General features: G+C 45.9%; 1 pseudogene; it reads right to left on the bottom strand.

Annotated features, from left to right (window-relative positions):
- Positions 1-264: 264 nt before the first annotated feature.
- On the bottom strand, positions 265-16,092 carry LOC136544639 (carboxylesterase 15-like; annotated as a pseudogene).
- Between the last annotated feature and the right edge of the window lie 20 nt (positions 16,093-16,112).

Raw genomic sequence — 16,112 nt, 5'->3', positions numbered from 1 at the left:
CACTGATCGGGTGCCCGCGTGCCAATCCGGGCATGAGTCGTACTGCTGCTAGCTCTACGGCACCGAGGCATGAGTGCTGCTGTCCTAGTCGGAGAGTACCGCAGCAAGGCATGCATGAGTGCGTTCCTAGTCGGATAGAGTACTGCGTGGTAAATAATTATTACTGTACAGCGTCGTAAATCTCGTTCTGGTACTTGTACCGTTGTACGTACTCCTTCCTATACGGTACTATTCTTAATGTACGCAGTAAAGTTGCCGATACTACTAGTATGTAGTATAAGGGACAGGGCAGCAAGGGAATCTCAGTTCCTGCCAAACACAGCACATTACGAGTACCCAGGATCGAGTAATGCCTTATTGGCCAGGGATAGAGGATTTGTTAATGAAACAACTAATTTACTACAAATTTTTCGCTAATACGCCATCCAGAACAGTTCCTCCCCAAGAGGGGGCAGTGGAGTGCAAGCTCCAGCTGTGTGAATGGTTGTTTTGCATCCCAATCAAGCGCTCAAACCACAAAGCCACAACTGAGTGAACTCCTATGTACTAGTAGAGAATAGATCTTTGATCCTCGACTAAAATAGGCTCTAGTTCCGGTATTTTTTGCGCTCAGGACTAGAGAGACCTTTAGTCCCAGTTGGAGCCACCAACCGGGACTAAAGGTCCCTGCCCAACGGCTATTGCGCCAGACAGAGGTGGCAGGGACCTTTAGTCCCGGTTGGAACCACCAATCGGGACTAAAGGTAGACTTTTACTCCCGGTTGGTGCCTCCAACCAGGAGTAAAGGTCTACTCCCGGGCCGTGGCTGCACCGGGGTTGGAAAGTTACCTTTAGTCCCGGTTGAAGCCACCAACCGGGACTAAAGGTCCCCCTTTATATCCCGGCCGTCTCCTTCTTCCTCCCCAAGCCCGAGCTCAGCACATTTTCAAGCTCACTGCACTAGTGTTCTTGCTTCCTCCCTCCATTGTTCCTCCATCCATTCTTCGATTTCTCCGTCGATTTCTTCGATTCCTCCGTCGATTCTTCAGTTGTAAATGTTACCAATCTCATACTCTTATTTTTCATCATTGGCTTATCTCATATTGTTCACTATATATATATTCTTTTTATGGTGTTTTTTTATTTGTAAACAATTTGAGCTCAAAATAACTTATAGTTTGCATATTTGGATGAAGAAAGGTTAAAGTGGATATTTAAAATTAGTATTCACTTTTTATTTCTAGCATGCATAGCACACTTCATTATTTAGAGATATAGATAATTTTATAGCTTTTTAATTTTATTTGTTTATAAAATGAGAAATTTATAGTGTATTAAAAAATGAGTATAGAGAGTAAATGGCAACTGCTTCCGGGTCCTCGGCCTCTCATGGGTTTCCAAAGCGACTTAGGCCGGGCCACCCTCTCATTCCATGCGGCAAGTGTTGTGATGAGACGAAGATTGTGATGGAGTACCGAGTGAAGAAGGAGGATCCCAACAATGGTCGTATCTTCTATAAGTGTCCGGATCGCAATATGAGTTATTTTATCGTATTTTATGATTATGGTTAGTTTATACCTATATTCATGATGGTTGTGATTAAAGTTCTAATTTTTTGTTTTAATTTCAGTGGGATGGCAGTGGACGATGTTCAGGCTTCTACTGGGAGGAAGAGTATGTTGAACTCATGCAAAAATATCTTTCACAACAGGCAGATACGACGGCTAATGAGGCAGTGATCCAACCGAAGAAGCCCAAAGATGTGGCACAATCGGGGGATCTGTCTGTTTTAGTTGAGATTGGTCGTGAAATCCTTGTGCTCCTGAAATGTATTTTAGCTTTAGTTCTTTTAGTGGTAGTTGGGATTGTCTACATTGTAGCGATGCTTTCATAAATTTGTACCTTTTGTGGTGGCACGCATGTTGTATAAATAATTAATTATGATCTAGGTTTTAATATGGTATTTATGTCATGTAATGCAAATGAGCCGGTATTGGATGTACAATGCTGATCGTCGCTCCCAAGAGTTCATTGACGGCGTGCATTCTTTGTTACGTGTGGCCGAGGCAAACAAACGCGACGGTTTCATGTGCTGCCCATGTGCCATATGTAAGAATACGGTGAAATATCCTTGCTCAAGGACTCTTCATTTACACTTGTTCAAGTCAGGTTTCATGCCAAACTATATTTGTTGGACGAAGCACGAAGAAACCGGCGTTGTAATGGAAGAAGGTGAAGAAGAACAATAGGACGACAATGATATTATTCCCGATGGTGCGTGCTCCAATGATACTGCAATAGGAGGAGCTGAAGAAGAGGTAGCCGCAGAAGATGAGCCTGCTGATGATCTTTGTCAGGTCATTCGTGACGTACAAAGAGAATGTGAAAGTGAAAAGGAGAAGATCAAGTTCAAGCGGATGCTAGAAGATTACAAGAAATTGTTGTACCCAACTTGTGATGCAGGGCAGAAAAAGTTGGGAACCACACTAGAATTGCTGCAATGGAAGGCAAAGAATGGTGTATCTGACAAGGGATTTGGAGAGTTACTAAAAATCCAAAAGAAGATGCTTCCGAAGGACAATAAATTGCCCGCCACTACCTACGAAGCAAAACAAGTTGTCTGTCCTATGAGGCTAGAAATCGAGAAGATACATGCATGTCCTAATGACTGCATCATGTACCGTGGCAAAGAGTATGAGAAATTAGATGCATGCCTGGTATGCCATGCATCGCGGTATAAGATCAGGCGAGATGACCCTGGTAATGTTGAGGGCGAACGTCCGCGGAAGAAAATCCCTGCCAAGGTTATGTGGTATGCTCCTATAATACCATGCTTGAAACATCTGTTCAGAAACAAAGAACATGCAAAATTGTTGCGATGGCACAAAGAAGACCGTAAGGTAGACAATATGTTGAGACACCCTGCTGATGGGTCCCAGTGGAGAGCAATCGACAGAGAATTCCCGGAGTTTGCAAATGACGCAAGAAACTTAAGGTTTGCTCTAAGTACAGATGGTATCAATCCTTTTGGAGAGCAGAACAGTAGTCATAGCACTTGGCCTGTTACTCTAAGTATCTACAACCTTCCTCCTTGGTTATGCATGAAGCGGAAGTTCATTATGATGCCTATGCTCATCCAAGGCCTGAAGCAACTTGGCAATGACATCGATGTGTACCTGAGACCACTTATTGACGAACTTCTTATTTTGTGGAATAAAGAAGGTGTACGTGTGTGGGATGAGTACAAACTGGAACACTTTGATCTGCGAGCATTGTTGTTCGTAACAATCAATGATTGGCCTGCTCTAAGTAATCTTTCAGGACAGTCAAACAAGGAATATAATGCATGCACACACTGCTTCGGTGATATTAGAGGTGTATTCTTGAAAAAATGTCGAAAGGTCGTGTACCTTGGCCATCGTCGATTTCTTCCTGCAAATCACCCCGTAAGAAAGAAAGGCAAGCATTTTAAAGGGAAGGCAGACCACCTGACCAAGCCTCGCAACCGAACCAGTGAGGATGTACTCGATATGGTCAATGATGTGAAAGTCGTCTTTGGAAAAGGACATGGCAGCCAACCTGTTTTGAACGACGCTAATGGTCATGCACCCATGTGGAAGAAGAAGTCCATATTTTGGGACCTACCCTATTGGCAAGTCCTAGAGGTCCACAGCTCGATCGACGTGATGCACCTGACGAAGAATCTTTGTGTGAACCTGCTAGGCTTCATGGGTATGTATGGAAAGCCTAAGGACACATTTGAAGCACGACAGAACCTGCGTTGTTTGAGAGAAAGAGACAACCTGCATCCAGAGAAGATAGATGATGGACGCCATTACCTACGTCCTGCCAGCTACACTCTAAGCAAAGAGGAGAAGGAAATCATGTTTGAATGCTTAAACAACATCAAGGTACCATCTGGATTCTCCTCGAATATAAAGGGTATTATAAATGTGCCAGAGAAGAAATTCTGTAACTTAAAGTCCCATGACTATCACGTTCTCATGACGTAATTACTTCTAGTTGCATTAAGAGGAATTCTACCTCCAAATGTACGTCTAGCCACCGTGAAGCTATGTGCATTCCTCAATGCAATTTCTCAGAAGGCAATTGATCCAACTGATCTAGCTAAACTACAGAATGATGTGGTTCAATGTCTCGTCAGCTTTGAGTTGGTGTTCCCTCCTTCCTTCTTTGATATCATGACACACCTCCTAGTTCACCTAGTCAAGGAGATTTTCATTCTCGGTCCTGTGTTCCTACACAACATGTTCTCCTTAGAGAGATTCATGGAAGTCCTAAAGAAATATGTTCACAACCGTGCTCGCCCAGAAGAAAGCATCGCCAAGGGCTATGGAACAGAAGAGGTCATTGAGTTCTGTGTTGACTTTATTTCCGACCTTGACTCGATTGGTGTTCCTGTATCAAGACATGAGGGGAGACTAAGCGGAAAGGGGACACTAGGGAGGAAAACATATATTGGTATAGAGGATGATTATTTCAATAAAGCGCACTACACAGTTCTACAGAACTCCTCTTTGGTAGATCCATATATTGAGACACACAAGGATCTCTTACGATCCGAGTTTCCCAGGAAGACTGAAGCTTGGATTACACGTAAGCACATAGAAACTTTCGGCGGTTGGTTGCGAAAAAAATGTCAAGGTGATGAGAGCATCCATGAGCAACTGTATTTATTGGCTATGCAGCCATCATGGCATATCGTCATATACAAAGGGTACGAGATAAATGGGAACATATTCTACACAGTAGCCCAAGATAAAAGGAGTACCAACCAAAACAATGGTGTCCGCATAGATGCCACAGACCCGAATGGGAATAAGCAGACATATTATGGCCGCATAGATAAAATATGGGAACTAGAATATGCACCTACTTTGAAGATCCCATTGTTCAAGTGCCAATGGGTCAAGGTGACCGGAGGTGGGGTAACAGTAGACAATGAGTATGGAATGACAACAATAGACCTTAGTAATATTGGGTACAAAGACGAATCATTCGTCCTTGCCAAGGATGTGAATCAGGTATTCTATGTCAATGATATGTCTACCAAACCAAAAAGAGGGAAAAACGATAATGACTCAACCAAATAGCCAAAGCGCCACATAGTTCTTTCAGGGAAAAGAGTCATCGTGGGAATTGAGGACAAGTCGAACATGTCAGAAGATTATAAAAAGGATGACCAAATTCCGCCCTTCAAAGTGAACAAAGACCCTAGCATCTTGGTAAATGATGAGGACACTCCATGATTACGACGCGATCATAACCAAGGGACATACGCAAAGAAGAAGTTCACTGCTGTGTCCACTTGATGATATAGTGATTTAATGTAGTGTGTGTTTGAGATATTATATAATAATTATGAATTCAGATGTTTATTATGTCGTGTTTCAAATTAAATCAATGTTTGATTTGGTGGGATTTCTCTCTCGAAAAGTTAAATTAGGATATTGAGTGATGAAAAATTAAAATATTAACGTTAAAATGATGTGAAAACAAATTTCCTGTCCAAAACCAATAGTTTTAATAATTTTAATTGAACACTACATTTTTGCATTACGAAATAATAAATATTAGTTACATTATATTTTATAATTATAACAAAAAATAAAAAAAGTTAGGTTATAGATTTTTCCTATGTGCAATAAAGAAAAAAAATCCATATTTTTAACAAAATAATTTTATGCCTTTTATTTAATTTACTATGTATTTAACAAGACTATTGCATTTTATTAAAAAAATTTGCTCAAAACATGCGGGAAACGAAACTGCAGCCCACCTTTACTCCCGGGTGGGAAGCCCACCCGGGAGTAAAGGTGGGCTGCAGTTTTGTGGCCCGCCAAAAAAACCCTTTACTTCCGGTTGGTAACACGCACCGGGAGTAATGGACCTTTACTCCCGGCCGGTGGCTGGCACCGGGAGTAAATCTCCCTGGTATATAAGCGCCAGTGCCTGGCGCAGATCGATCCCCTCCTCTTCTTCCTCATCGAATAGCCGCCCTTTCTCCTCTTCTTCCTCGCGCCGCCGCCAGTCACCACCCCACCTCGCGCCGACGAGCCCTCCACCGCGCGCGCCTCCGCATTCGTGAGGTGAGTTCTCTCGGCTTTCGCATTCCGGGTCGAAGATGAAGAACCCGTGGCCCTGGCCCCCTCTGAACATGGCAACACGAGCGCGCCTCCTGTATGCGGTCATGCAGCACGTCCTGGTATGGGTCCACGACGAGCAGCGGTGGAAAGGCGACGTCGTCCAGCGGGACGCTGTCCGGCCCGAACGGGTTGGCCGCCGGGTCACGTCGACGGGCAGCGCCAGGCGCCACGCCTGGTCAAACAGCGCCGTGCCATGTTCGTCAACAAGGCCAGTCGCCTCGGACGCCGTCCTCTCCTCAGCGGTGAAGAAGGGCCAGAGCAGGACGCATCGGCGATCTGGATGATGGGGTCGAGGGCGAGCTGCCCGCTGCCGTACCGGACGGCGACGTGGTGCGCGATGTTGCCGCTGGCCGAGTCGCCGTAGACGAACACCCTACCCAGGTCGCCCGAGTCGTCGGCCAGCCATGGGTCGGCCTCGGCCTGGGCACAGAGCCACGATAGGACGGCCTCGGCGTCGCGATGCATCGCGGGGAGGCGGTGCTCGGGCGCCAGGCGGTAGTCGGTGGAGAGCACGAGCGCCGGGAGCTCCGCGGCGAGCCTGAGCATGCCGGCATGGAAGTGGGGCAGCTCGAAGCTGCACAGGTAGAAGCCACCACCGTGGAAGTAGACGAGCATCGGCAGCTTATTATTGGCCGTCGTCGTGTTGTCGTCGGTGGGCCTGTACATGTGGAGGCGGAGCGCGTGCGCGGCGTTGTAGACGACGTCCTTCCACTGGACGGGCAGGTTGGATGGCACCTCGCCCTAGAGAGGGAGCACAGAGTACTCCACGGAGCGCGTCATGGTGCCGTCGCTAAGAAGCTGCACGATGCCGAGGCAGTCGTCCACGACGTGCGGCGCGGTCGCTAAGAAGAAGTTCACTCCTCGGCTAGCTCCACGATGTTTAGGGTTTATACGGCGGAGCACCGCCGCCCTCGTTAGGGTTTATACGGCGGAGCACCGCTGCCCTCGTTCGCCCTAGGGTTTAGGGTTTATACGGCGGAGCAACGCCGCCCTCGTTCGCCCTAGGGTTTAGGGTTTATATGGCAGAGCACCGCCACCCTCGTTCACCCATGTGTACAAACATATATACGACGGAGCGGAGCACCGCCACTCTCGTCACACCGCCCTCTCTCACGGCCTAGTCGATCAACATTCATATTATCGTTATCATTAACGCTAAACAATCACACTAGGGCGAATTGCGTCGGTGACTAGGGCGAACCGCGTTGTTGATGTCACCGACGTGGTTCGCCCTAGTCACCAACGCAATTCGCCCTTGGCCGTTTATGTATAGCCCTAATTCACCCTAGTACCGACGCAGTTCGCCCTAGTGTGGCGAATTGCGTCCGTGACCGAGGGGCAAGATTTAATAATGTATATTGTTCGTAGATTTTACGCATGTAAGCAAAGATTTGACGTACTATATATTGGTTTTGTTTTTGAAGCTAGATGGCCGACCTGAGAAACATGGATGAGGAGTTGATGATGAATTTGATCAACACTGGCACTCAAGTTGCCGGTGATGATGGTGCTAAAAATAACGTGCAAGAGGATGCAGATGACGGGAGTCAGTACTTAGCTCTTGAACAAAATGAGCAACAACATATTGGCCAAGTATATATTTTTTATTATTAGCTATTTATATTATCATATGTCTTATGTGTGCTCATGACATTAAAAATAATGTTTATGTTTTGTAGCCCTCTGGATCGACATCAACAACTACAACGAAGAGTAAAAATGTTTGAGGTCCCAAAAAGCCATTGGAGGGCCGCTTCATCATCTCGGAGTTCAATGTGGATATAGGCGAAACGGGGGGGGGGGCAAATAAAATGAAATTCGTGCACCACTGTGGTTACCTTGTACGGGACTAGCTCCCGATCAGTACCCACGAATGGAAGAAGAAGACCAATGCTCCTCATATCAGTTTTGTCTCCGATCGTGACAAGGCGTTAATTTGGAATGATGTCTTGGAATATTTCACGCTCCAAACAGATGGTTATGATGATATAATAGATGGTGATGAATTGAAGGAGCGAGTTAGGAATTGAGCAATGAAGAAGATGGCCACCCAGTTTCAGACTTGGAAGAAACACCTATACACGACGTATGTCAAGAAGAACATAGTACCAGATTTTACTGTCCCAGGCCCGATCTCAAAGAAGAGGCCCTATTGGGATGAGTTTGTACAGTACAAGACGTCGGAAGAGGGTGTGAGTTGGGTGATAAAGAACCAACGTAATGCCCAACAGAAGACATACCACCATAACTTGGGATCAGGTGGCTACCCGACTGCCATTAAGAAGTGAAACAAAATGGAAGCAAACCTTCTTGCCAAGGGTATCACACCAGAATCACTCGAGTGGGGAGGGCATGCAAAGAATTGTTTTTTCGCTCATGGAGGAACACTGGACCAGGCAACAGGGAAGTGCGTTTATGGCGCAAGACTATAAGAAGCAACAGAAAGATTGTTTTATGCTCAGAGAGCTACTGCTACTGGTGCGTTCAGGCCCAACAGAGAGAAGGATGAACTGACATACGCCATCGGGACTATTGAACACGGTGGCCGAACTAGAGGCAAAGGAAGTGTCTCGTGGGAGCATGGATTCCCTCAGGATAGACCTTCCTACAGAAGCTGCTAGAGAAAGAAGGAAGAAGAGGCACAGCGGCTCCAGAGGTTGGAGAAAGCGGTGCGTGAAGCACAGGAGCGGGAAAAAAACCTTGAAGCGAGAATGCAGGAGGAAATCAGAAGGCAAGTGCAAATAGCAGTGAGTGTAAGCAAGCAGGCATCAGAGCCAGGAATCAACATTAGCCAATCTGTTCAGTTGAAAAGTAGCTGCGCTTCCACGGAGATACCAAATCAAGGGGACACAGGACTATGCTTCTCTGTGGATGACATCACTGAACCTTGTACATCGTGTGAGCTACACATTTCGAAGGGGAATTCCACAATCAAGGTGGCTATCGGTCTTGTTAATCCTATCGACCGAACCAAGACACCAAGGATTCATGGGAATAGAATCCAAGAAGGATATGCTACCATCTCGGTAGATAAAGCTAAAAAAGGTTTTAGTGATTTGCCTCTTGACATTCCTAGAGGTGATGGCGAGAAGACTCTCAGAGAAGCAGAGAAGACATTCATTCTATGGCGCAAGCGCTACATCATCATTCCCGGGATGTCGCCTCCACCTCCTCCTGAACCACCTCACCATAGGTGCGGATGAAAACACTACATCATTAATTTATATTGGCTTAAATAATTAACAATATGCTCATAATAATATATCATTCCTTTTTTTGTAGCAGATCCTCCCCCAACCTAAGTCCAATTGTTCAATTGCCAGATCATCATAGTGCTCTGTACGATGACAATTTGTTGGAAGGCGAGGCTACATCCACATCATCTCCAAGGAGGTCTCCAACGCCACAGCCGCCACCTCCAAGGAGGTCTCCAACGCCGCTGCCACCACCTCCAAGGAGGTCTCCAACGCCTCCCCCGCCCCCACCTACCAAGAAGCCAAGTACTAGCAAGAGGCCAGCCCCGCAAACGAAGAATCAGCCCCCGCCGGCAAAGAAAGCCACCATGAAACCAAAGGCTATTCCCAAAACAATATCTGAAGAGAAGGAAGAAGTAACTGATGCATATAAAAAAGATATGTCCAGATTCTATGACAAACTTAAAAAGGACCAGGAAGCAAGGAGTAACCCGGAGAAACCGTACTTCTTCGTACCTCTAGATATTCTAAGAAAAAAGGTCGCTTCTTACCAGCAACAACAGCGGGAATCTCGTAAGTCATCCAAAGCAACGTTTACGGACTATGACCGCACTCTCACCAAGTCAATTGAGGCGGCACAGAAAAAGAAGCGGGCAGGGAAAGGAGTTGCACAACTCGAACAACAATCGCACCAATCAGTCCCCCGCTAGTTGTTGGTAATGAATATGGTTCGAATTTAGGATTAATGCATCAGACAAACATACCTCCGGATATCGATTTGGATCACCTTGGTGAATTTATTGAAGAGACTGGTCTCGACCTTTACCATATGTTTGGTGATGGAAACATTGAGAGTGCGGCGGAGGTTGATATTTGGAAGAAAAAAATTATACTAGGCCAGAGTCTATACAACCCTCAAGCCTTAGATGATCTGGGGACACAAATGTACCTGCTAAATAAGTGGTACATGCAGGCGTCTACCGGTGGATACTTCTACGTTGGTGTCAGAATTAGAGACGAACATTGGTTCCGTGACGATGATGTTATGTATGTTGACTTTGCAGAATTTCATCAACTATGCCACCTGACCTCTCTGGACAAAGTTATCATTAGCTGTTATTGCCTAAAAGTAATAATTCTTTCGATCTATTATTAAACTCATCATATGTGTGTATATGCATATAAATTATCCTAACAAGTACTATATATATATATATGCAGATTTACAATGACAGAGTGCAGAAAGAAAGGCTGCAATAAAATTGGTTTTGTTGATCCCCATATAGTATTCAAAGACCCAGTTACTCCAAAGCCTAATTGAAAGTCTGAGTCAGAGAGTAACCTCATGAACTTCTTAGTGAACCAACGCCATAAGAAGGATATACTCTTTCCCTACAACTTCAAGTGAGTGTTAATAATGTCGATCATCCTTAATAGCGCATATGTTGATTCTAGTTAATTAATGAGTGTTATGCGTTATATCCTATAAACACATGCAGCAATCACTGGATATTGATGGACATCGATCTGGTGAAAAGTCACTTGATAATCTATGACTCGATGAGAAAATCACAATAAGACTACCAAGATATGATAGATATTATCCAGAGGTAATTTCGGTATCTCTAGCAACTATATATACACACAAACATGATGATTAACTATATCTGATGACGTGATAATTTTTTTATTGGGCAGTGTTTGGAAAACCTTTATTGAGAAGCAACACATGGGAAAATGCAAAGCGCCACTGAATATAATCCCTTTGAAAGTAAGTCCCCTAAATCGCATCATCTTTATTAATTAAACATATAGCTTTCACCGGATCACCAGATTGGATGACAAATCTTTTTCTCGTAAAGTGGTGTCTGAGGCAAGAACAGGGGAACAACTACTGTGGTTACTATGTTTACAAGTTTATCAAGGAGCTCTCCCAAAGAACTCCTACAGAGAGACTCAAAGTACGTTAAAAATACACTATATATTCATTTAATTATTATTATTGATTGTGTTACTATGTCTTTATATATATATATATATATATATATATATATATATATATATATATATATGTATGTATGTACATGTATTAATTTATTTTCCTTTAATTCAAACCTGTAGGCTCGATGGTTGGAGGAAAAGGTCATACGACAAGACCAGATCAAAGCAATTCAATAGTCTATAGCCGGAATTTTTAATGACCAGGTCATCGATTCCAAGGGCGAGTTCTACTTCGACCCAACACTGTCATGGAAGCCAAGCTAGAGGATAAGAGGAAAATTGTTATATCACAACAACCGTAAAATACACATATGCATGCATGCATGTAAATATATATATGATGCATGCATGCATATATATATATATATATAGTTCTATGCTTGAATTGTGTCATTTAATACGTTCATCGTGCTTGAACCGAAACATACTAATACGACTTCGAAAACCTATTTTGAAAAGAAAACAAAAAAATAAAAAGAAAAGAAAAAAGAAAAAAAATAACCTTTAGTCCTGGTTGGTATTACCCACCGGGGCTAAAGGGTGCCGGCCTCATGGCATTTCAGGAAGCACCTTTAGTCCCGGTTGGTGTTACCCACCGGGACTAAAGGTCCCCTTTAGTCCCGGTTCCTGACCCGGGACTAAATGACCCCCTTTAGTTCCGGATGCTTGCTCTCGGGTGGGGAACCGGGATTAGAGGGGGTTCCCCACAGGAAGTAAAGACCGTGTCTGTACCGGTGATGCCGATTAGGTGCAGTTTACATAAAAAAAACAGTCTGAAATTTTAAGGTCAAAGTAAACATTATATCCTAAGCCGACTAGCGTACTCGAAAGTATGGGTATACACAGATGCAGAGAATACAAGAGCATACACTCATCGTGCAATGCAGAGGTCGAGGCAGCACCTGCCCTGATAGCCGACGCGTGGACCGAAGGGGAAAATCCAAGGGTGCAGCGATCGGCTTGAATCCACATGACTCCCCAGCATGGCTCGTCGCATCCTCGGCTCCAGTTCTTTGGCAGCCTCGGCTTGGTTCACTCGCATCCGCGTACTCTCAGCACGTCTTTCGTTGAACTGAGCACGAGGACGACGAGGTTGACTTGCTCGTCGCCGGCCTGCCGCCGGCGCATGAGGACGCCGCAGCTGCCAAGAAGGAGGTTGATGTGCTCGACGCTGGCTCACCGAGCACGAGGACGACGCAGCTGCTGGGAAGAAGGACAATGAGGTTGATCTACTCTCGCTGCCGGACACGAGGAAGATGTAGCAGCCGGGCAAAGTGATCGCTCTCGGCAACAAGGGTAGGTAAAGAACGCATGGAGCTAGCAATCGATTACACTGCTAGAGGAGTGATTGGGAAAATTTGTAGGAGTGATTGCTAATAATGGCTCGCGGAGGCGGACGCGGAGAGAGATGTAGCAGCATTACACAAGGCCAGTCCATCGGACCTACATCGGGGCAGAGGCACCCAGCAGCCGTGATGGTCGTTGCCATGAAGTGTCATGCCGCCAAACGCTGAAGGACCTACATCGTCGCCATGGTGGGAGCCTGAGCCTGGGAGGAAGCTGAGCGTCGAGACTCGTGACGGGTTGGGGACTTGGGTGTTGGCCTGGTGGGGCGGGTTAGCAGATCGGTCTCATGAGATACGGAGCGGGGTAGGTTAGGGGCGGGTTTAACCCCATCAGAGCATCTCCAAGAGACTCTCCATATTCTTTCTAAATGCTAGCAATAGGAATTTTGTTGAAAAACTACCCTCAACAGCTCTTCTAAATGATCATCCAAATATAGCTATCCTCTATTCCGGAATTTTCGCTAGCCAAAAATAGAAGACGAGAATGGTTCTCTAGAGTGCGCATGGGATATAGAAAAACTGTTGGAGATTAAAAAGATATAGAAAGCGATTTTTATGCAAATGGCTCTCCAAATGATGATTTAGAGAGTGGGATTTAGAAAGACTCTTGGAGATGCTCTTATCTATCAGGCCTAGCCGAGCCGTACGACTCGCTGTGAGCTGAGGCGTGCGTCATATGCGCTGCGTTGAATCAACTTTCGAGCCTATAAAACCCCCACCCGTTCTCCTTTCTACCCTCACCTCACCCCTTTCACCACACCCGACGGCCGACGCTCCAAGCCCTACTCGCCTCTCCTTCCACCACTCCCCACGCACATCTCAACACGGGAACCGATGGCGCCTCCCAAGAGGGCCGCGGACGGCGGTGACGGCGGGCCGCGCAGGGAGGGTGGCGAGGGTGGCACTAGCGGCGATGGCGCTAATGGTGAGCAGGGTGGGAAAGGCGGCCACCGAGGTACAGGTGGTACCGGTGCGCCTGGCGGTCGTGGCGGCGACAGCGGGTCTTCCCTCTAGGTGCTGCCCCTGCGCTACCGCCTAGCCGATGTCCGCTAGGCGTACGTCCCAGCCATACTGTTGCGTGTGATTTGTTGTTTTACGTGTGAATGATGTGGGTGATCGCATGAGCAAGGGTCTTCCGTGTGAATGATCTCGATGGTGGGAGTATAGCTGGTGCGTGTAAGGAAAATGGACCCTAGGTCCATTTACTTTGGATTTTGGTGTTTGATGACCAACATAACCAAATTGGACTAATGAATTTGCAAGTGATTGTTTTGTAGTTCAATAAGACGTGACTTGGACAAAAGCGATGTGATGATCCGATGATCAACACCTCAAGCAAGACCTTAGGAGCACAAGAGAAGACCCAAGATATCAAGCAAAGTCCAAGCATGAAGATAGAAACCAAGCCGCACGCAAGATCGTGAAGAAACGAGCTCACAGAAGCGACCGGACGCTGGAAGAAAGTGACCGGACGCTCTGATCAGTGGCTCGGCAACAACAAGCGTCAGCAGCAGCGACCGGACGCTGAACAAGTGAATCGACCGAACGCACCGATGGCACTGTTCATCAGTCCGGCAAACACACTCAGCAAGTGACCGGACGCTGGCGGCAAATCGACCGAACGCAGGACAACAGCGTCCGATCGAGTACAAAGAGGTTCTAGAGCGGCGAACTTGCGACCGGACGCTGGCAGCGTCCGATCAGTTGTTCGCGGCTCCAACGGTCGACACGACCGGACGCGTCTGATAAGGACGACTCCAGCGTCCGGTCAGTAGCAGAAAAGCGGGATTTCGTCCTCAACGACTACTTTCTCAGTGGGGCTTATAAATAGACCCCCCAACCAGCCATTTGAGGTGAGTGGAGCTAAGAAAACATATCAAGGGTGTTGATACACCATTTTAGTGATCTCCACTTGCATATTGCTTAGTGTTTTATTAGGTGATTAGCGTAGGTGCTTTGCGAAGTGCTTAGATTGATTAGACCAATGCTTATGCGCTTGGTCTAGGTTTAGGCCTAGTGTTTAGTGAGGTTTGCATACCTCTTACCACTCGGTGCTTGCGCGCACCATCGTTGTACATCGGAGGGGCTTGTAGTCTGCGAGATCACACCAACCGCGTTTGTGGTGCGGCCGCCACCGTGTACTGGAGGGAACAAGACCCACGGCGTTTCGGCCAGAAGCTTGATGGTGAGGACGGCGGGGAGCATCCGGGAGAGGCTTGCCGGAAGGCACGTCGGAGACCCACTTGCGTGTAGGGAAGGCCCGAGGCTATCCACGGAGTTACCCGACCGGGAGCTTGGCTCTGGCGAGGGATTCCTTGCGAGGGGCTCCAACGAGCACTAGGGGGAAGCTTGCGCGCTTCTCGATACCTCGTAAAAAATACCGGAGTCATCGACGGGAGTTTGCATATCTCTACCTTGCTTTTTAGCTTCCATATTTACATTGATTGTATTACTCTTTTAGCGGTAGAGATAGCAATACACTAGCAAAACCGTAGTTGCACATTTAGATAGTTTATTTATTGCATAGGTTTTTGTAGAGTTAGAAAAAGAGGCCATAGTTTGGAGTTAGAATTTTAAATTGCCTAATTTAACCCCCCTCTTAGGCGTCACGGTCCCCTTCGGTGCGAAATGGAACCCCTGAACTTTATGCTTTGGCAAAGATTAGGGGCCATATTTAGCACCAACTTTTGGCAAAGATGGTCCGCCATGCATGCGATGTCGGTGTGTATTTGTTTTGTGGTGCTCAGGCATATTAATAAAATGGCTGGGAGGGAATGTTTGTGTTTGTCTGGCTTTCTTAATGTGACGGAGTGTTGCCTGTGACTGCCAATGATTGAAGTAACGTTGTCCAAGAGCACAATTTAATACGAAAATAGTCTCAAACTTGATATGTTATAGTTTTTGCATAATATTGAATGCATCACAATCAAGAACAACTAAATAAACATTGAATTTGGGTCGCATAACAGCGTAGATTCGACTTCATCATTCTTTCTTACATCTCTTCTGCCTCTAGATGTTTTTTGTTACACTCTGAATTTGCTCCAACTCCATCTTCAGCGCTTGTTATCTTCACAGGCTCTCTTGTTCAGAATGAGAATTGTCAGAATTCGTTAATCCTCCATGAGTTACTGCTATTGAACCAAATATTATCATATCAAGAAATATAGTTACTGCTATATCATATATCCAAAGCTATGTTGCACTTGAAAGCCAATAAGATGTATCTACTTTCCAGCAATTATTTCTCTTCACTTGTTGAGCTCTTTGTTGTATATCAAGCTCAAGCAGCTCGAGCTTGGTGGAATGGGATGGGTATGCTGTTGTTCTTGCCGGCTCAAGGTACCAATCAGTGCGGAAGTCGATGGCCTGATGCTGATTTGGTTTGTAGTGCTTGTCTCCCATGGATACTTGAGACCCAGGTT

Source organism: Miscanthus floridulus, chromosome 3 (genome assembly GCF_019320115.1).
Source record: "Miscanthus floridulus cultivar M001 chromosome 3, ASM1932011v1, whole genome shotgun sequence".
NCBI classification, from domain to species: Eukaryota; Viridiplantae; Streptophyta; class Magnoliopsida; order Poales; family Poaceae; genus Miscanthus; species Miscanthus floridulus.
The sequence above is the reverse complement of the archived record's forward strand: the minus strand, read 5'-3'. Positions and strand labels throughout refer to the sequence as shown.